Genomic DNA, 21,971 nt, shown 5'->3' with positions numbered 1-21,971 from the left:
ACACATGGAGCAAACCCATGGAGAAGAGTTTAACAATCTTAATCATCATAGCTTCAACGCTGATAAACATTGCAGAAAAGACTGGAAGTAATCAGATGACATTATATGAAAATTCTACAGTTCAACAGATAAGAAACTTATTAACATCTGCCATTAAGTGCAATCACTGCAAGTTTTTACAGTGTGAAAAACACCAGTTATTAGCAATGTAAAGATACCAATGTTTGAGAAAACTTAACCTTCTTGAAGGTGATCTGTGACAAATCTACTGTACATTGTAGATTAGATACTTCGAAATACATAACTAGTTCTAATTTGATTACAGAACTGGAAAGCACCTCTGACTTCAACAATTACACAAAGGACAGTCTCTTTTTATAACTATGTTAATTACAGAGATATCAGTATGACATTGCTTTTCTAATCAAACTACTGTAATTTCTGCTTTTAGTATAGTATATTTGCAATAGACAAATTCATCAACATTTCACTCTTCAAAATCTAATTTCAAAGTAATTACAGTATTTACAACTTAGGAATCATCTGTTTTGCACATGCAACCACATGCTGTCTTATAAGGGAGTGATTTCATATCCAAGTATGACACATCTGATACATAGTAAATTGTGTTTTGCACTGCTGTGATAGCAGTATAAAAGGGGAACAGAAAAAAATGTAGTTTTCATTCTATCTGGGTCACTCATGTGTGTCCAATACTGATTAGTTTGGGGGAGGGGCAGAGGGGGAACAGGACAAACTAGATATGCTACTTCCTTACAGAAAGTGCAAAAAGAACACAAAGAGAACAACCGAGTTGCTGATACAAACCTACAATCACTGACCAACAAGAAAGACAATTCAACAACTGTGCAAAAAATTGTTAGTGGAAGGTCACTCTAAAACTATGCAGAGAGTAAGCAGCAAGCCTGCAATCAGCAGAGTAAATGAAATACAACATTTTGACAGTTCTTGCTGATAATCCACATGTTAGCTCCACGGAAACTGTAAGTGCCTCCAGAGTGTATCAGCTCATCACTGTTTACATTTTATTTGCAAACAGCTGAATGTATAACAATCTTTTCAATGTGCCTTTCTACATTTCAACATGTCAACGTGTCATCTTTATGGAGAGAAGCAAATCTATCCCGTTTATAATGTCATTGATAATAGAAACTTTGAGTTTACATGGTTTGAAAGTTGATATTAATATTTCTGTAATTAATATACCTATGAAAGTAGAGAATTTATCATAAAGTGAGGACTTTTTCACAATTCATTTGGGTGAAAAACAAATTACTATATCTTTGACAGTTCTGGAAATATCTGAGGTGAACAGCTTAGCTGTATAATGCTCAATGTGTTATAAGATGGAATCAAAGAGGATCTGAATATGTTCCTAAGGAATCCTGTTTCAAATGCTTTGTACACAAATCTAAAGAGCAACATCAACTGAGGTGGCTGGTGAAACACCACAAGCTTAGGCAAAGGAGCTCGATGCCGTAAAGCAGGCTACTTGCAGCAATCTGCTAGCAAAGCATTGTGCCAAGGCATCTGCCGGGTATCGCCATCTGCCTGCCAGTCAGTGCCTAGCCAATTACCAAAATCAGCGACCCTACGGCACCTGTTAAACATATTATTTGAAGCAGCAACACTACATCAAACCCACTTTGGTACATATAAATAGTGGCCCTCTGGCCAGGGTAGTCATCCACTGAAGCAGCAAGTCAATGAGTAGCCAACTGTCTACAGTGTCATACTCCACCGCACAGCCATTATCTTGACAAGACTGCCTGCCAAGGAGACCAGCTACAGTCTGATGAGCTATGGGTTGTACTAAGCCCCTCCTAACCATCAAGCCACTGGGGCACTTGCCAGCATCAGTTGGTGCCAGCCAGCCTCCAGTCCAGGGTTCAATTCCCAGATCTCTGTACCTGTTAATTGCCACAGCTGGGTGGGATTCAGAACTTAGTGGACTCTGTCAGCCTGCCTCACCAGCCGTGACATTGCTCGGCCACAGCCGGGATCACCGACTGTGCACGTCATGCCACGTCTGGGCTACACTAGCATAGCAGCAGCCAGAGTCTTACTGTAATGCTTCGGGACCTGTGAGTCGACACCCACCTTCAAGGGATGCTACTTGCAAGTCTGAGTTGTACAGTGTGAACAAAGGAAATGGATGTTTTTCACTACTGAATAACTGAAACCTGGTTATATTTTTTAATAATATTGCATTCACAAATAGTACTTTTGTCGCCTTTTTGAAATCTACATATGTTAATTATGTCTGGAAAATAATGTTATTGAGATGATGACTTTGCCGGACACAAATTTCGTTTCCCTCCTGAAAATTTCGCACGGTTCACTCCGATATTTTATTTGGCACAGTTTCAATTTCCTGATGAATGGAAATCCTGAGGTCATTGACTGTGCTGGGCTGGTTTACATACACTCGTGATTTCAAGTAGCCCCACAAAAAAGAAGTAACAGATCGAGAAACCCAATGAGTGTGTGTGTGTGTGTGGGGGGGGGGGGGGGGGGGGGGGAGGGAGGGGGCAAGGACATCACCATATCGTGAAATGACATGTCTGGGAACAACAGCCATACCACTTCCATAGATGCTCTTGCTGTGTGAGCTGTGGCACCGTCCTAGTGAAACAGATTTCCCTCTTGTTCAGTCAATGCCTTTGAAGTTCTGGATGAAGAAAGTTTTTTAACATTTCCAATTTGGAGATACCACCATCACACTTCTACATTTTCTGCACATTAACATAAACATCCAGATGAAAGTGGGCTTCATCACTCATGAATACTGGGACATATGCTCTTCCACGAAAACAGTGTCCATTATGCCACAAAATTCTCCACACAGCGCAAAATCAATTTCACTTAGTTGCTCAACAATCATTATTTTGTATGGGTGAAAACTAAGATCAACAAGTAAGATGCAATGAAGAGAATGCCGCAACACACCCAGCGAGACAGTTTGTTGTGCACCGGATCATGGAGGACTAGCAAGAACAGCCATTCTCAATCTAAGTTTCCCCGAGTTTGAACAGAATGGGGAAGATGAAGTGGTTTTTTTTCCATCACAGTTCCAATACATCTAAATGCTGCAACACATCAGAGCACAGAGTTTTGATCTGGGACCGCATCTCAATGTACGACATTAAACTTTCAATAGAAAAGATGTTGAACCCTGACCACGGAAAACGCAGGTGACTCCAGTATATAAGAAAAGTAAAAGAACAGACCCATAAAATTACAGACCAATATCCCTATCTTCTGTTTGCAACACAATCGTTGAACATACTCTCAGTTCGAATACAATCAACTTTCTTAAGACTAAGAAGCCTATGTTCACGAATCAGGATGGGTATAGAAAGCATCAGTTGTGCGAAACTCAGCTTGCCCTTTTTCCACATGATATACTGAGAACTATGGATGAAGGGCAACAGGCAGATTCCATACTTATAGATTTCCAGAATGAATCTGACACCATACCCCACTGCAGACTGTTCCAGATTTTGTCTCTGACATTAAGCACGACAGTCAGACCTATTTATATCAAGATACTGGGGCAACTCAGCAACCAGATGATGTTCTGAAGGACAAAAGCAGTCGTGACACAATAAAAAATTAATATAAGTTCAAAAATACCAGGTATGTAATCTGTGTGTAGATTACAAAAAAATTTGTTTGTGAGTACCCAAAACTAATAATTTCTGAACGTATTTCTGACAAAAAGAAAATTAGCCGCAAACCATACAATACCTAATGTATTTTGTCACAGAAGCACACTGACACAGAATTACAAAAATAATATGTCAAGAAAACTATATTCTAGATTGCCAATCTAGATTTCTCAAACAAGGAACTGCGACAAATTGACCGCCACAAAATTTCTTGATGGCACTGCCACATATATTTGCCTCCAAACTGAGAAACAGCAATTTTGTCATCATCTCATGCTTGCCACACATGACACTTTACAAATCCAGCCAGTAAGCCATGCAGTTGCAGAAATGTGTTGGTGCTGGCCATATCATTGCCCGTAGAGACATTCGATGAACAGCTATTATCAGTGTTGTCACAAGTTACCCAGGTGAAATTCCCTGATTTCCAGACAGGTTTTAGCTACTGTCCATGACAAATTTTGAGATCTCAAAAATATGTAGTGACTTCTGTATTTTATCCCCATGTGAGTAAAAATCTTAAGTACTAACATCAACATATTTTGTAATGAACTGTTTCTAGATGGAGAAAGCAAGCCGAATGGTATGTGTGTTTCACTAAGACCACTGTTGTTGTTTTATTTCAATAATAAAAAACGCATTTGGTGACAACAATACACATTTCATTGTAGTCACAAGACAGATTTAAATACTTTCACTGTTTTCAGAAATAACTTCAGAAAAAAGTAGGCCTCTTTAAATAAGTGTATAAGGCAGGGAAAAGTTATGTAAACCAACACATAAGGTAACTGCCAACAAAATGTTGGTTCTACTATGATCGTTATTGTCAGTTATTACCCACTGTGTTATGTGTACTGTTTTACAGGTATTGTGTAATTTTTCTTTCGAGAAATATGAGCACATAGCGTACAAACCGACAGCAATTGCCACAAATGTCGTCTTCTTATCGTCCATACAATCTAATACATTAACTACTTCCAAAGTGCCAAAATGTACTACAATAAATAAAATGTCTATAAAACACTGCACTGCACAATTTACTAGGGATGAGAGCTGCAATTCCTGACATCCATCGCCCTTGGCCTCTGACCTGCCGAGGAGCACTGCAGTCCTGGGTCGACGAATAAACCCTGAAAATCTGCCACATTATACCACAAAGAGGCAGATCCAGTCTCTGGACAGATCGGCGAGACTAGATCTGACGGCACGGTCTGCACATTAGTGGGAAACGACACGTTTCAGATCAGCAGGCCCTATCCGTTAGAGATAGCTGCAGAAATGGCCTACGATTTTGGCCTGTCACGGAAATCCACTCACTTGGCCAGCTACTCATGAGTTACCAAGAGCATGTTGATGAGATGAGGCTGCAGTGATCAATCCATGCAACAGATAACTTGTGTGAATACTCTGAGAATCAATAATAATGACGATAGGTAACAATTCACCATAAAGATGATCACTGAGCCGCAGACAGGCATATAGAAAAGATAATCACAACTAAGTTTTCGACCTCAGTCTTTGTCAGAAAATAAGAGTGCACACACACATTTACACAACACAATCACTCACATACAGCTGATGCACACATGACCATCATCTCCGGCTCCTGTGTCTACAGCCTCTGAGAATCAGAACCAAACAAACCAGTCCTCATGCCTCCCTGCCTCTCGTTGGCAACTGCCAGGCTAGTGGCAAAAGTGGTGACAGCACTGACTGCAAGCTGAGGGAATTGGTAGGAAGGCATACACTCTCAGCTGCACCCAGCCAGTGATGATGCATCACATCTCAGTAAACAAACTATTTCATCTACTGACACAAAAATGAAAATTTTCCAGTTTTTTTTCCAAATTTCCCTGATATGCCATGACTTCCAAAACTTGTGGCAACTCTGTATTATATTTCTTTATAACATCTAAGACTACTACTAATATTACCAAATCACAAAACAAAGGACTCTCTATTATCTAGCTTGAATTGCAACCATTTTATAACAACACAACAACAAAATTTCAAAACATCAACATTAAACACTAGAGAGTACCATTACATGCTATCAAATATATTCTTCAAACATGCCACATTTAAAATACACCACCCCAGCATGAGGCACATAATATAACACTGATATGTCAAATATAAAAGCTGAGGCCCAGCACCATATGTCTCGGTTGATCCAAAGGTAGGCTTACCATATGCCTAGAACTAACTCAAACAGTCCTGGTTTCTAGAGCTGTCTGGGGTAATGAGGTTGCAAAAATGTCTGGAGTTTGAGAATTTTATGACTTTTAAGTATTTCTTAAAATTTTAGACCTATATGTTCAATACCTCATTTTCAAATGTTCTCTCATGGCTGTGCCTCTGTCCTTGCAGCAAGTGCTGATGTCAATGGTGAGGCAAGGCTACCAGTTTCATCACAACTTTTCACTTTATCACTTGGCAACATAATAGGGGCAATGTGTTTATTTTGTTTTTTGATGTGAAGTAACTAATTCATCTACATGTTTGTAATCATTTTTGCTCTCTGTTTTTTGTCTCACTGTTTAGCAATGGAAGAAAAAAAGTGTTTGTTTAATGTTACGCTGTAACAGAAATACAAATTTTTGAAATTATGTAATGACAGTAACAACAAGGAACTGAACTGGCAGACTCTTGAAGACAGATTTAAACTATTCCAAGAAAATCTGTTAACAAAGTTTCAAGAACTGTCATTAAATTATTACTCTAGGGATATACTACAACCCCCAAATATTGCTCACAAAGGTACCATGAGGTTAAGATTAGAATAATTACTGCACACAGAGAGGCATACAAAAAATAATTCTTCCCACATTTCACATGTGAATTGAACAGGAAGAAACCCTAATAACTGGTACAATGGAACATACACTCTACCATGCTACTCACAGTGGTTTGCAGAGAATAGATGTAGAATGAATGTATTTATTGCACATTACCTGACGGTAAATTTTCTGTTGCACATAAAGCAAAGTGTGGTATTGAATACCATGTGAAAGGAGATAAACATAGGGGTGTCATCACTGGAACTGTTTCACCAAACAAGAGAGATTTTTTGGACGTTAATTTTATCACAGTAACAGAATATTTCATACATATTCTGCATTAATTTGTCAATTACAAACAAGAAAAATCCAAAAATTGCTAACATCTGTTGCCAAATATTTGATATTCACTCTAAAAGAAAATAATAATGTTAAGAAACAAAAATTCTTCTCATTTATAGACAGTTTTTTATAATTTGTGTCCAATACTTTTGGTTGTGGACACACAGTTTGATAAAGTTGCTAACTTTCAGTGAATATGTTTATAAAGTGAATTGCCTGGTCTGTTTTAGAAGAGAGTGCATTAGTTGTTAACTAAATTATAATAGATTCCGTATATACTGATAATTTACTCACTGAACACACATTGCTGAAGCAGGTAATTCAAAACCAGGTTCTGTAAAAATACCAGATGCTATTTAAGAAATGTGGAAAACAACTTTTCAGCTGTTTCAAAAGACTGACATTGCATGTTGCAATACTTCTAAAATGGTTAAGTTTGTGAATTTTTTTCAATTTTGGTGAATATTTGGTCTGTATAATGGGCGTAGACCTTCGGTATCTACCGTTAAATGTCTGCTAATTCAGACATTTCTTGTTGTGGAGTTTATGATGTAATTAACATGTTGACTGCAGCATGCACAGTAATGGATGTTTCACTGACGAGCTGGTGGGCACATGATAGAAGGCATAAGAGGCTCTGACTTGGCCACTGCTTCCCTCGTGACAGTCGGCATGTTAAAATGAAACCAAGGATTTCTAAAAAAAAATGAAAAATACAACTGAATAAATGAAGCTTTGTGTTTCAATAAACTATTAAGCCTTTTGGGCAACTTCAAGTATATATCCTGGGTTGGACACTAAAAAATATGGTAACATGACCTGGATTGGACTCAAAAAAATATGGTGAGCCTACCCTTGGGCAAATCCGAAGATTGCGATACCACCCATCGGCTTTCACCCATGACATCACCAAGGTGGCAGAACACTATTCCTAGATTAGCACCCATGAACTCATTCCCCACATGAAAAGACACACTACTATTAAAACATTTAATAGCAGAAATAACTATAACAGCTGTTGAAATTTGGTGTTTTGGCTGGGGACAAACTAAATATATGAGCCATTCCATGTCAAATCAACACACTTTAAATAAAAATTGTACCTCACCATTTCAGATTTTGCTAAAATTTGGTATACTCATGGGTGCGGAGACTAAGAAAAATACCAAATTGCAATTTTTTATCTCAGAGCATTTCTGAAATATAGCTATGTAAAATTTTCAGAAACTGTCCAAAAAAACATGAACAGACTTTTTAAAATCAATCTAGAAGTTCGAGCAGTCCACGGGTGTACTGCTGGTCCATAGTGTCCAATGGGTACAATATTTCAGCGATCAGACATGTCGCCATCATCAGGTGTGCTGATGAACTGAGCTCCTGGGGATGGGTGGCCACGCACCTGATGATGGCGACATGTCTGATCGCTGAAATATTGTGCCCGTTGGACACTATGGACCGGCAGTACACCCGTGGACTGTTCCAAGCAAGAAATACACTGGGGAATCAAATCTAGAAGTTGTCCAAATTGAGCTAGAGGGCGGGGGAAAGGAGTCATTTTGCAGCATTTTTATGCTGTTTCCAGTGAAATACAACGCAACATAAACGTTAATCAAAATTTTGACTTAATGTTTTTCCAGAAGTACATAATATAAATTTTTCAAAATATTTCCATACATGCTTCATACTGTTGTAAATCACATGGCAAAATATAAATATGAGATGATGATAGTTTCTTTGCTTAAAAAATTATTCCCGACTTGTTTTTCACTAACAGCACCATTTTCACAAAACCTGCCTTTAACAAATAGGAATTAATTTAAAATATATGGAAAGGTAACTAAAAAATATCAGAAATATCAAAATATCATTATCTTAGAACAAAACCAATCAGCATATTCTATAATTAAATTAAGCTGATTGCTTACTTCAATTTTATACAATTTAAACTGATAGCCCATTAACTGGCAAAACAAATATATTGAACACGGGACCTATAACTGTAAATTTAAATATTGCTTTTAAAAAAAAGTGTAAATACTGATGTAATAGTTCTGGTCTACATTAATGAAAATGTACATTCAGTTTCCACAGACTTGAGTCATTGTATGTAGGCTGAGCAACTTGGTTCCTGTATGAGCATACGTGCTGCGCACAAGTTGAAACAGCACAGTCTGCATCCACCACACACATGCTGTCCATACATCACTCAGTGACCAGAGCCTTTGCCGAGACAATGCGTTCTGTATTGTTTCTCCTAAGGTGGATAATTAATTATTTTATATTAGTATTCCTAAGCCATTATAGTGTACCAAGGTATCAGTATGAAGCAGTTACTACTTCTACACTGAACAATTATGTAAATATATTTCAGTGGAACTTGGTGTTTTTAACAGTTAATTTATGAGTAAAACTATAACCTGAATGAATGTTTTAAGTGATTTTTTTTAACTATATGGAACCAAGCAAAAAGTGCTCTGTTGTAATCCTCTGAAGAAATCAAACTATTTTATTGGGAGGGGGGAAGAAAAAAAGAAAAAAAAAAAAGAAAACTGAGAGATATCACAGCGTGGATGCCCGAGTTATTTGCACAAATACTTAATGGTTCCATGATTTGTGATAAAGGTAGGAAAGATGAAACCAAGCTGAAAAATACAGAGAAGATTATGCTGTTTCAGAAATGCCCTTAAAAATTTGGCTTGAAGCAGCTTTTAAAATTAAAGGAACACAGCAATTTCACGCATTCATTCCTAACACTACATCAAAGTTATTAGTGAAACACTTTTCAGATGCTGTATAGGTGTAGGAGACGGAAGTAACTACACCATCAGACAAACTGAAGTTACAGGATATTTCAGACTACATCACCACTTTGTCTGACAATGATGGGTGCATTTTACAAAAAAAAAATGAAGAAGTTGATAAAAACGGAAATGCTGTGTGGCTAGGGCCTCCCGTCTGGTAGACAATTCGCCAGGTGCAAGTCTTTCGAGCTGATGCCACTTCGGTGACTTGCGTGTCAATGGGAATGAAATGATACCAGGGGTGGACAAAGAACTTGATGAAAAGTGGAAATACGTTTTCTTCATCCATTTGGACCAGCTACATCACTCTTCTATCCTACACATTTGGTGTCCTGTGGGTGTCAGTTTTTGGCTGGTTGGATGGATGATTAAAAGGGACCAAACTACTTTGTCATCAGTCCCTTTTTCCTAGAACACACAGGTCTACATGATTGTACATGAGAGATGGCGTATCACACAAAACCCCAAGAACTACCATAAGTCAACGAAGGCTAGATACGGGACAAAAAAGAAGAAAGGAGGGATATAGGAAGAAAGGCAGGTGAGATGCCCTATCTAGGGAGCAGCCAGAAACCCTTGAAAGCAGAATGCAATGAAGTGACATACGAGTCTCTATAAAAAATTCCGGAATATTCGTAATTTCAAGCCAGTGGTGTGTTGGAGCGAAATGCAGTGTACACCCCTGCACACACCTGTGTTTAATGTGTTGCTGCTGGAAGTTTCATTATTGTATGTCTGTTAGTTATTGTTCAGTGCTGTACTGAGTAGAACATTGTGTTGCACAGTTTGCAAATTTTGAGATGGCAGAGTTAGAGAAGCAAACGTGTTTGCATTAAATTTTCCATAAAACACACGGAAACCCTTACAGAGACACACCAAATGATGCTGGAAGAGTGCTTAAACGGTATTCGGTGTTATGAATGGTTCACACAATTTAAAAATGGCCAGATGGAAGTTAAAGATGACCCTCATTCAGGACACACTTCGTCTCTACCAGTGATGCTCATCTCAGGAACATCTAAGAAACTGTGAGTGCCAATTGGAGACCAACTGCCCGAGAGATTCCAGAAGAATGTAATACTTCAGTTGGTTCATGTCATGAAATCTTGACACAGCATCTCAGAATGCATCGTGTTGTTGCCAAGTTCGTCGCACTGCTCATGAGTCAAGACCAGAAAGACATTCATCTCTCAATCTGTGAAGAGCTTTTGGATCGTGTCAATGACAACAGGATATCCCTTAAGAGAATCATAATTGGTGATGAGGCGTGAGTCTACGGTTATGATGTTCAGACCAAGCTTTAATTTTCATAATGGATTTGGAAAAATTCTCAAAGACCATAAAAATCTCGTCAGGTCAGGTCAAATGTTTAAGACATGCTGATAGTTTTCTTTGAGTTTGAAGGATTAGTCCATTGTAAATTCATACTGCAGTGAGAAGCTTAATTGATGGTAATATCAGGATGCCTGCAACAAAATGTGAGAAGGAAATGGCTTGGAATGTGGTGGACTATTCATGGCTCTTACATCACAATAACACACCTATACATTCATCCTTATTGGTGCGTGACTACTGCACAAAATACAAAATCTCTGTGCTGTCTCATCCTCTGTACCTTCCAGGCCTTGCCCCTGAAGACTTTTTTTGTTTCCAACGTTGAAAACCCCATTAAAAGAGACAGAAATTTGCAACAACAGATGAGATGAAAGAATATTAGCAGACAGCGTTTCGTACGATCCAGCACAAGGCATACCAAGACTGCTTTTGGAAGTGGAAACAGGGCTGGGAGCAGTGTGTTGATTGTATGAGTGAGTGTTTCAAAGGAGACAATGCACAGTAAGAAAAGAAAAGCATGGAGAAGTTTTGTGGCCAAGGTTCCGGAATTTTTTGAACAGGCCTCAAACATCCCCCAGCAACTGCCACTTACCAGACGTACGCCACTCCTAAACTGTCTAGGAAAGACTACCAACATGGACAGAGCAAGAGAAGCACAGACGAGCACACTAGAGGGGTGAAGAAGAGTATAAGAAGGCAACAGACTGTTCTACCAACCCCTCAGTGGGCCCGATAAGGTTAAGTGACCCCTCCCCTCCCCCTCCCCCCCCCCCCCCCCCCCCGTCAAAAGGGAAAAACAACAACAGTGGGGTGGGTGCTCACAACAGAGAAAATGACTGAGTCAGCCAAGTATGACCAATGGGGAGCCAGAAAAGGACAGTACAGTCATTGCAAGAGGTCTGCATGGAGGGCCTCCACAGATTTGTGGTCTTGTTTATCATCCCTAGTTTGGTGAAGTCAGATGAACCATTCCACATTCCAGATCCCTAAAACTTGACAGTGTAATACAATCAGAGGTCTGTTTCCGGAATATCTATCGCTAAAGTCGGGTTACTAGTAGCCAGTTTGGTTAATCTATCAGCGATTTCATTTCCCACAATCCCAACATGGCCCGGGTTCCAGACAAAGGTCATTGATCATCCACATTGTTCAAGGGCATACAGGGAATCCTGAATAACTATGACCAAGGGATGGCATGGGTAACACTGGTCGAGAGCTTGCAAACTGTTCGATTAGCTGTTGCAGATGAGAAAGGACTCCCCAGTGCATTAACAGATATGCTAAAGAGCACAACAGATGGCTACCAACTCCACTGTAAAACACTATAGCCATCTGGCAAGGAGCACAGTATGTCCCGCATGAATATAAGCAAAGCCTACATGATCAGCAACTATTGAGCCATCAGTGTAGACTAGTTTTGAACACAGGGATGCACCAAGGATGGAGAACAGTTGGTGGCACAGGGTGTTGGGATGAACCAAGACTTCCAGACCTTGTGATAGGTCAAGACACAGCTGTGGCCGAGGGATGTACCATGCAGGCATACATGAGAAGACCCAGAGGACAGCTAGTAGCAGAAACATCTGAAGTTCAGAGAGGAGGGAGTGAAAGCAGATGGAGATTGTAGTTCCTGATCTGGCATGCTGTTGCAGGATTGGATTTCAGTGTTTGGAAAGAGGAGATAGTAGTTTGGATGCTTAAGTGGACTGAAAACGTGTGTAGCATAATTAAGAAGCTGTTTTTGGTGCCTGTTCCGCAAGAGAGGACCCCAGTCTTAAAGGGTAAGCTGTCCACAAGACTATATCAAAAGGCTTCTGTGGCAAGTCTAACCCCACAGTTGTATATCAGATCCAGTATGCACCGTGCTGAGGGTGATGTCGAACCATATGGCAGACTCTCATAATCAAGATGTTATTGTATCAGGGCTTTGTAAAGCTGCAGAAGTCTAATGCAATCTGTACCCCAGCTGGTGTGACTCAGATAGAACAGTGTATTGAGGAGCAACCATCACTTTCATTTGAGCTAGTGAAGACAGGGGATTCACATCAAACGAGCATCAAAGACCAATCCTAATAAACAAGTCTCCACCACATTCAGTAGCTTGTCGTCAAGGTAAAGTTCTGGCTGTGGGTGAACAGTATGACGTCGAGAGAAGTGCACAATATGAGTTTTGGCAGCTAAAAACCGAAATCCATGGGTGAGAGGCCAAGACTGCACCTTTCGTATGGCACACTGCAGCCATCGTTCAGCAATACCCACACCAGAGGAGCAATAGTAGAGGCAAAAGTCATCAGCACACAACGAGGGCGATACTGAGGACCTCACAGTTGCTGTTAGGCCATTAATGGCTACTAGAAAGAGAGGGGACCCCATACACTTGGATATAGGGGGTACAGTGGGAAGCACCAACTTTAACCCGGAAAGAACAGTGCGACAAGAAGTTCTGGATAAAAATTGGGAACAGATCCTAGAGTCACCACTAGGTTAAGGCACCAAGGACGTGGTGTCGCCATGTGGTGTCATAAACTTTTTGCAGGTCAAAATGGAAACTATAAGGTGTCGGCATCGGGCAAAAAGCTGTTCGGATGGCAAGCTTCAGGTACGAAACATTATCAATAGTGGTATGGCCTTGGCGGAAACCATCCTTGGATCGAGCCAGAAGACCCTGAGGCTCAAGGAGCCAAGCCAACACAGCTGCGGGCTCACCATGCATTCAAGCAACTTACAGAGCACATTGGTGAGACTGTTCCTGCTGCTAATAAGGTGAGTACACCGTTTGTTTATCACATGTTTTTATGAGCTTCAAACAGGAGCAACTTCTTTTCAGTTACCTCTGTAGTTACTAGTTTATTTTTGTAATTTCTTGTGTTTGAGTGCTTACTAGGAGCAACCTACCATTTTAAAAACAGTGTAGCGTACAGTACTGCCATTGCTATCGACCATCATATCCACCCTCATATCATACAGGCTTTTGTTCGTTTTGCATACAACAACTCAGTGTCGGTTAGACCAGCAGTGAGAGAGCACTCCGAGTTCCTGCTGCAAATAAGGTGAGTACACCATTTATTTATTACGTATCTTTACGAGTTTCAAACAAGAGCGAGTTCAGAAATGGATAGGCACTGTGATTGCTGTGCACAGATGCGAGCTGAGTTGGCGACCCTTTGCTCACAGCTCCAGGCAGTGTTGGCTTCCGTCACACAGCTTGAGGCTGCTGCCAAGGGGCATCACTGTGGGGGGTCAGACACGGGGATGCGAGGGAAGTAGAGCACGACCCATGTGTCCCCCAATCAATCCACTGCTGTGGCCGCGCCAGGTACTGCCTGAACTAAAGTTGACCCCACACCCATGGTCAAGTGGGAGATCATTCCAAAGCCTGGCAGGCAGCAAAAGACTTTCCGTGCGGCTGATCGTAGGACCACCCAGTTTGTTTGATGAACAGGTTTTGGGCTTAATCTGTGGCTGATGAAGTCTCTGAGCCGGATGCAGTCGTCCAATCAGTTCCAGAGGAAGCTTCTCGGCCCGCTAGGTATGGGCATTCGCAGAGGACAGAGGGTGGGTTTGCTGGTAGTTGGGAGCTCCAACATTAGGTGTGTAATGGGCCCTTAGTAACATGGCTGCCAAGAGGGGGGGCGAGGGGGGGGGGGGGGGGAAGGGAGACTGTGTGCACTCTGTATGCATACTGGGGGGAGTCATTCCATATGTGGAAAGAGTGCTTCCGGATGCCATGAAGAGTACGGGGTGCAGCCAACTGCAGGTGGTGGCCTATGTCAGTACAAATGACATGTGTCACTTTAGATCGGAGGAGATTCTCTCTGGTTTCCGGCGGCTAGCACAAATGGTAAAGACTGCCAGTCTTGCTTCCGAGATTAAGGCGGGGCTCACCATCTGCAGCATCGTCAACAGAACCGGCTGTGGTCCATCGGTGCAGAGCTGGGTGGAGCGTCCGAATCAGAGGCTCAGGCAGTTCTGTGACCTTGTACGCCACAGATTTCTTGACTTGCGCCATTGGGTGGTGGGTTTCCGGGTTCCGCTTAATAGGTCTGGAGTCCACTGCACACAGGAAGCAGCTACATGGGTAGTGGGGGCTGTGTGGAAGGGACTGGGTGGTTTTTTAGGTTAGAGAGTCTCAGGAAACCACAGAAAGGGCATCCATCTAAAAGGGGGCAGGTAAAACACAGTAAGGTAGTGGTAGAAACAATCGGTATTATAGTTGTATATTGTCGTAGCTGTGTTGGAAAAGAACCAGAGCTCCAAGCCCTAATAGAAAGCACTGAAGTTCAAATAGTTATAGGTACAGAAAGCTGGCTAAAGCCGAAATTAGTTCAGCCGACATTCTTTCAAGCGATCTAAGAGTGTTCAGAAAGGATAGATTAAATACAGTTGGTGGTGGAGTATTTATTGCTGTCAGAAGTAGTTTGCCTTGTAGTGAAATTGAAGTAGGTAGTTCCTGTGAAATAGTATGGGTAGAGGTTATACTTTACAATCGGACTAAACTATTAATTGGATTTATTTACCGACCCCCCAACTCAGAAGATGTAGTTAATGAACAGTTCAAAGAAAACTTGAGTCTCATTACAAATAGGTAACCCACTCATACAAATATAGTCGGTGGCGACTTCAATCCACCCTCGATATGCTGGAAAAAATATATGTTTAAAGCCGGCCGCAGGCATCATCTGAAATTGTCTGAATTCATCTGAATTCATCTGAAATTGTACTGAATCCTTTCTCAGAAAATTATTTTGAACAATTAGTTCATGAGCCCACCTGAATTATAAATGTTTGTGAAAGCATACTTGACCTATTTGCAACAAATAAACCTGGACAAATGGGGAGTATCATGATGAATGCAGGGATTAGCGACCACAAGGCAGTCGTTGCTAGGCTGAATACCATAGCATCCACAACTATCAAAAAGAAATACAAAGTACATCTATTTAAAAAAACCAATAAAAATGCTCTTAATACCTTTTTAAGAGACAGTCTCCACTACTCCTGATCTGATCACGTAAGGGTAGAAAAGATGTAGAATGATTTCAACGAGATAGTATCGACGGCAATTGAGAGATATACACCACATAAATTAATAAGTGATGGTACTGATCCCCCATAGCACACAAAACAGGTCATATCACTGTTGCAGAAGCAACGAAGAAAGCATGCCAAATTTAAAAGAACGCAAAATCCCGAAGACTGGCAAAGTTTTGCAGAAGTTCAAAATATAGCGCATGCTACAATGCAAGATGCTTTTAATAATTTCCGCAATGAAACTCTGTCTTAGAATCTGGTAGAAAAGCCAAAGATATTCTGGTCATATATATAAAGCACACCAGTGGCAAGACTCAATCAATACCTTCACTGCGCAATAACAACGGTGAAGTCACTGATGACAGTGCCACCAAAGCAGAGTTATTAAACATGAGTTTCCGAAACACCTTCACCAAAGAAGACGGAGTAAATATTCCCGAATTCCGATCAAGAACAACTGCAAAGATGAGAAACACAGAAGCAGATATCCTCAGTGTAGCAAAGCAGGTTAAATCAATTACTAAAGGCAAGGCTTCCAGTCCAGATGGTATACCAGTTAGGTTCCCTTCAGAGCATGCAGATGCAATAGCTCCATATTTAGCAATTATATATAACCGCTCGCTCACAGAAAGTTCCATACCTAAAGACTGGAAAGTTGCTCAAGTCATACCAGTACCCAAAAATGGAAATAGGAGTAATCTGCTGAATTACAGGCCCATATCACTAACATCGATTTGCAGTAGGGTTTTGGAAGATCCACTGTATTTGAACATTATGAAGTACCTCGAAGAAAACTATTTACTGACACATAGTCAGTACTGATCCAGAAAATATCAGTTCTTGCGGAATAGAGCTAGCTCTTTATACCCATGAAGTAGTGAGTGCTATTGACAGGGCATGCCAAATTGATTCCATATTTTTAGATTTACAGAAGGCTTTCGACACCATTCCTCACAAGCGTCTTCTAACCAAACTGTGTGCCTATGGCATATCACCTCAGTTGTGCGACTGAATTCGTGATTTCCTGTCAGAAAGGTCACAGTTCGTAGTAACAGACGGAAAGTCATCAAGTAAAACAGAAGTAATATCCGGCATTCCCCAAAGAAGAGTTATAGTCCCTCAATTGTTCCTGATCTATGTTAACGACATAGGAGACAATCTGAGTAGCCCTCTTAGATTATCTGCAGATGATGCTGTCATTTACCATCTTGTAAAGTCATCAAATGAAAAATGAATTGCAAAATGATTTAAATAAGATATCTGTGTGGTGCAAGAAGTGGCAATTGGCCCTGAATAAATAAAAGTGTGAATTTATTCACATGAGTACTATAAGAAATCTGCTAAGTTTTGATTATGCGATAAGTCACACAAATCTGAAGGCTGTAAATTCAGCTAAATACTTAGGGATGATGTTTGGATTGTGGAGCGCTCAACTGCGCAGTTACCGGCACATGTGCAAATTCCCAACATTTGCTCAGTCCAATTTCGCCACTTGCATGAATGATGATGAAATGATGAGGACAACACAAACACACAGTCATCTTGATGCTGGTGAAAATCCCCGACCCCGCCAGGGGTTGAACCCGGGACCCCATGCTCGGGATGCAAGAATGCGATGCGAGACCACGAGCTGCTGACTAAATACTTAGGGATTACAATTACAAAAACCTAAAATGGAACAATCACATAGATAATGTTGTGGGTAGAGCAAACCAAAGACTGATTCATTGGCAGAACACTTACAAGGTGCAACAGAACTACTATAGAGACTGCTTACACTACACTTGTCCGCCCTATTCTGGAGTATTGCTGTGCGGTGTGGGATCCGTAACAGGTGGGACTAACAAATGATATTGAAAAAGTTCAAAGAAGGGTGGCTCGTTTCGTATTATGGCGAAATAGGGGAGATACTGCCACAGACATGATACATGAATTGAAGTGGCAATCTTTAAAACAAAGGCATTTTTTGTTGAAATCAGATCTTCTCATGATATTTCAATCACCAGTTTTCTCCACTGATTGCGAAAACATTGTTGGGACCCACCTACATACAGAGAAATTATCATCACGATAAAATAAGAGAAATCAAGGCTTAAACAGAAAAATTTAAGTGCTCGTTTTTCCCCGCGCCATTCAAGAGTGGAACCGTACAAAGACACCTTGAAGATGGTTCACTGAACCCTCTGCCAGGAACTTTATCGTGAATAGCAATCACGTAGACGTAGATCAATTGGGTGATAACTGTCCATCTCTAAAGGGTGCTTACCTGGTTCCAGTACTGGGACAATGATGCTTTCTTGTCATTGCAATGGGAACTTGCCCTTGCCTCGGATGCAGTTAAAGATGGCAAGGATATGATGCTGTCAATCCACCAGTAGGTGCTTAATCATTTGTTCGTGGATGCAGTCCGGCCCTGGGGCTGTATCAGGGAAGTGAACTAGGACACTGGCGAATTCTCACTCAGTGGATGGAGCATTATATGGCTCCAGCTGCTGTGTGTTATAAGATACTGCTTTCGCTCCACTCACTGGTTTAGAATACCAAAGGCAGGTTGATATCCTCAAACGCTGAGCATAATGCAGAGCTAAATGTTCAGCAACAGCATCTGGGTAAGTGTAGACAGCGCCATTCGAGGTAATACCAGGTACACCTGTAGCTGTCTTATTATCTGTAAAGACTTCTGATCTTTGCCAAACCCTGCAAAGGAGAGGTATGTAATCCAATGGTTGAAAATAACTGTTCCCAGCATTCTTGCTTCCAATGTTTTATTAGGTGGTGGACCCAGAACAGAGCCGCTTAAAGATAATGAGATGCTCAACCCATGGTTGCCACTTATGGGTTTGGAGACCCCACCTACAGTTCCTAATAGCCTGTGGGATTGATGATGACCACTGAGGTACTGTCTTCTATCTGGGCGGGCACGAGGAACAGGGGATCACTACATCAGCTAGTGAAAGAATGCTGTAGTTGTATTCTGGAGTCCCTCATTGATATCTCCATGCTGTAGGGAGCCAAGAGTGAGAGCAGAGGCAAAAACACACCAGTCAGCATCTAGGTAGGCATCCAGGGGAGTGGCACTGAGGGAGGAACAGGAAGATCGGGAAGTGGTCACTACAACACAGGTCACCATGGACTCTCCAGTGGATGGATGGGAGAAGACAAGGAGTGTGAATGGCAAGGTCAACGGCTGATTACGTACTGTGTGCCACACTGAAGTTTGTGGGGACACCAGTATTCAAGAAGCAAAGGTCAAGTTGTGTCAGTAAGTTTTCAAGCTCCCGACCATGACCTGTGATCATAGTTCCACCCCACAAAAAGGATTATGGGCATTGAAATCACCGAAGATTAAGAAAGGTGTGGGGAGCTGAGAAACCATTGCAAACAGTATGTCCTGAGACCCTTCACCATCAGGAGGAAGGTAAACATTGCAGATGGTAATAACCTGAAATGCCTTTACCTGAATAACCACAGGCTCCAAAGGAATACTAAGAGGCACAAATTCGCTATATGGTGTGTCCAGAACATATGTGCAAACTCCGCCCAGCACCTGTCACAGGTAGCATGAAAGGCCGGAGTCAGCATTGCTGGAAACCAAGTCTCCAGAAGGGAAATTTAGAAGGCAGGTGAAGAGCTTAAAACATGTTGTAGCTCAGTGAGATGGTGGAAAAAAACTACTGCAATTCCACTAGAGAATAATGTTGTCGATGTACTGTGAGGCCATGAAGGGACCAAGGTTACGAGTTATCCCTAGAGTCATCTGCTGCCACTGGTTTAAGGGTAATGGCATCAACACACACAGGCTCTAGGTTCTGTTGTGAAGTGCGACACGAGGCCACAGGAGCTGCCAGGATCTCTGCCACCTTGGGCACAGGAAAGGAACAGGTGGGATCTGGTGGAGTGGGACCCCCCAGAATCTTATCTTTCCTCTCCTTAGCGGATTTCAGTGATTGTGAGGGCTTCTCTGAATCAGATTCAGGTAAAGGTGCTGATGTGAAGCCCTTTGAACAGCAGCCTGTGGTTCCTTCAGTCACTTGCTGATATCCAGCTGTAAACTGGCAGAAACCTTGGAAGAAACAGCATGAATGACCCCTTCCTGACAAGAAAAGCTGGAGGAAGACGATTTGTCTTTGGCTGGGAGGTGAGGACCAGTGTTCCCAGTGGGTGGGAAGCCAACAATCCCACAGTAAGTGAGGGGGAAGCAACAATATGAGAGCCCCCAACCATCAGGGAGGCCTGAGGGCCCACTGTAGGAGGTGTAACAGGTGGGTGTTCTATTACCAAACGAGGCGAAGTTGTCGTAGCTGCAACCACACATACTAATACTTGGCTTCTTTAAGAGTTAATTTGCTGAGGGTTTTATATTCTTGTGTTTTCTTCTCTCTCTGGAAAAACAGTGCAATACGGCAAGCAGGGAGAATAATGCTTCCCACAGTTAACACAGATCGGGGGGGGGGAGACAAGGAGCATTTGCATGCAGCAGTCATCCACTATCTCTACAGTTGGCACTAGCATTGTCACGCAAAGACATGCCTGAATTTCAAACACTTGAAGCACCACATGGGGGAGGGGATGACAGCAGGACATTGACATTTAGTTTCACATTCTATCAGTCTACCATCAGTTTGAACTTTTCAGGCAATAAATTGCCCTCAAAGGTCAAGATGACGGAACCAGAAGTGACCCTATTGTCCTTTGGTCCACAATGGACACAACGAACAAACTGTACACCTCATTGCTCAAAGTTGGTGCTCAGCTCATCAACAGATTTTAAGGGCAAGTCTCCATGAAAAATGACGCCCTGAACCACATTTAGACTATTATGGGGAGTGCCAGTCACCAGCATGTCACCCAACTTGTTACAAGAGAGCAGCATCCATTACTGGTCAAGGGAAGCCGTTTTGATCAAAATTGATCCAGTTTTCATTTTAGAGGTGGCTGACACTTCCACAAACTTGTCTTCTAAGTTCTCCACAAGAATAAGGGCTTTGTGGTCAACAAGGACTCAACATCAGTCCTTTTCAAAACCAAGTATTGCAGAGAGTATTGCTCCGCTTGCCACTTAACCTTATGTTCCTCCCACAGTGGTGAGATCTCTCTCTCCACATTAAAAGAGAACTTTCATTCCCTAGAGAATACTGGGGGCACATGGCCATCAGTGTGAGATAACTTCATCTACTTCATTTGCGGCTCATCTGCCATGGTGCCACCCATTCCATGTGGGGGCTCTCCTCATCGGTGCCACCCAACCCCAACGACAGCTACCTGGCCAGTAATCCATTGCTTGGAGACCCTGTGTCCCAGTCATGACAGGCACATACTCCTCAGCATACATGATGAGTTTTCAGCTCAGGCACTTAACAGCGTGGTCCCTGTGTGTACCAAGCAGGTACTTGACAACCCCCTCCCTCCCCACTGGTAGTGTGTGGTAATAGTCGGCAGCCAGTAGGCCAGGCAGAGTAAACATGGCACACAGCTGCAGCAGCGTATTGCACGTACGATTTGTTTGGAGTGGAGCAACAGCGAGGCAGGAACTGCAGCGTTGCTTTAAGTTATTGCGACGTATGAGACAAGGCAGTAGGCCAGAGCCGGGAATGGCTATGTGGAAGTGCCTGACGTATGGGAATTTACCCCTGCCACAGTTTCTGTCTCTCTCTGACACTACGTCAGAAACGAGGAGAAAAGCAGTATAAATAGTCAGGCACTTTTAGCTTGAGAGGTGTGCCAGGTCAGTCGAGAGTCGGGTCGGACCTGTGCTGGTCTACACTTAAAGGGGCCAGTCTGGCAGCAACATTGTAAATATTCTGTGTAAACCTGCACTTTGTTTCTATGTGCTTTTTCTGGCTGCATTCCACCTCCGGGGACACAACACCAGGGCGGGATAGAATGGCAGCCGGGTACTTGGTCTGCCTGAAGGAGGGCAGTGACAGCGGTCTGCAGCAGGTCCAGGACGGGACACGTTCGCTTACCACTTGGCGTACTGGGGTCCAGGC

The 21,971-nt window shown here is 42.0% G+C and overlaps 1 protein-coding gene across 2 annotated transcripts in view; it reads right to left on the bottom strand.

The window, feature by feature from the left end:
• The window catches only part of LOC126481304 (protein HBS1), a 196,227-nt gene that overhangs the window by 162,534 nt on the left and 11,722 nt on the right, over positions 1-21,971 (bottom strand). The gene's annotated exons all lie outside the window — the stretch shown is intronic.

This window comes from Schistocerca serialis, chromosome 5 (assembly GCF_023864345.2).
Source record: "Schistocerca serialis cubense isolate TAMUIC-IGC-003099 chromosome 5, iqSchSeri2.2, whole genome shotgun sequence".
In the NCBI taxonomy this organism is placed as follows: domain Eukaryota; kingdom Metazoa; phylum Arthropoda; class Insecta; order Orthoptera; family Acrididae; genus Schistocerca; species Schistocerca serialis.
Note: the sequence above shows the minus strand (reverse complement) of the source record. Positions and strands in the feature narration are given on the sequence as shown.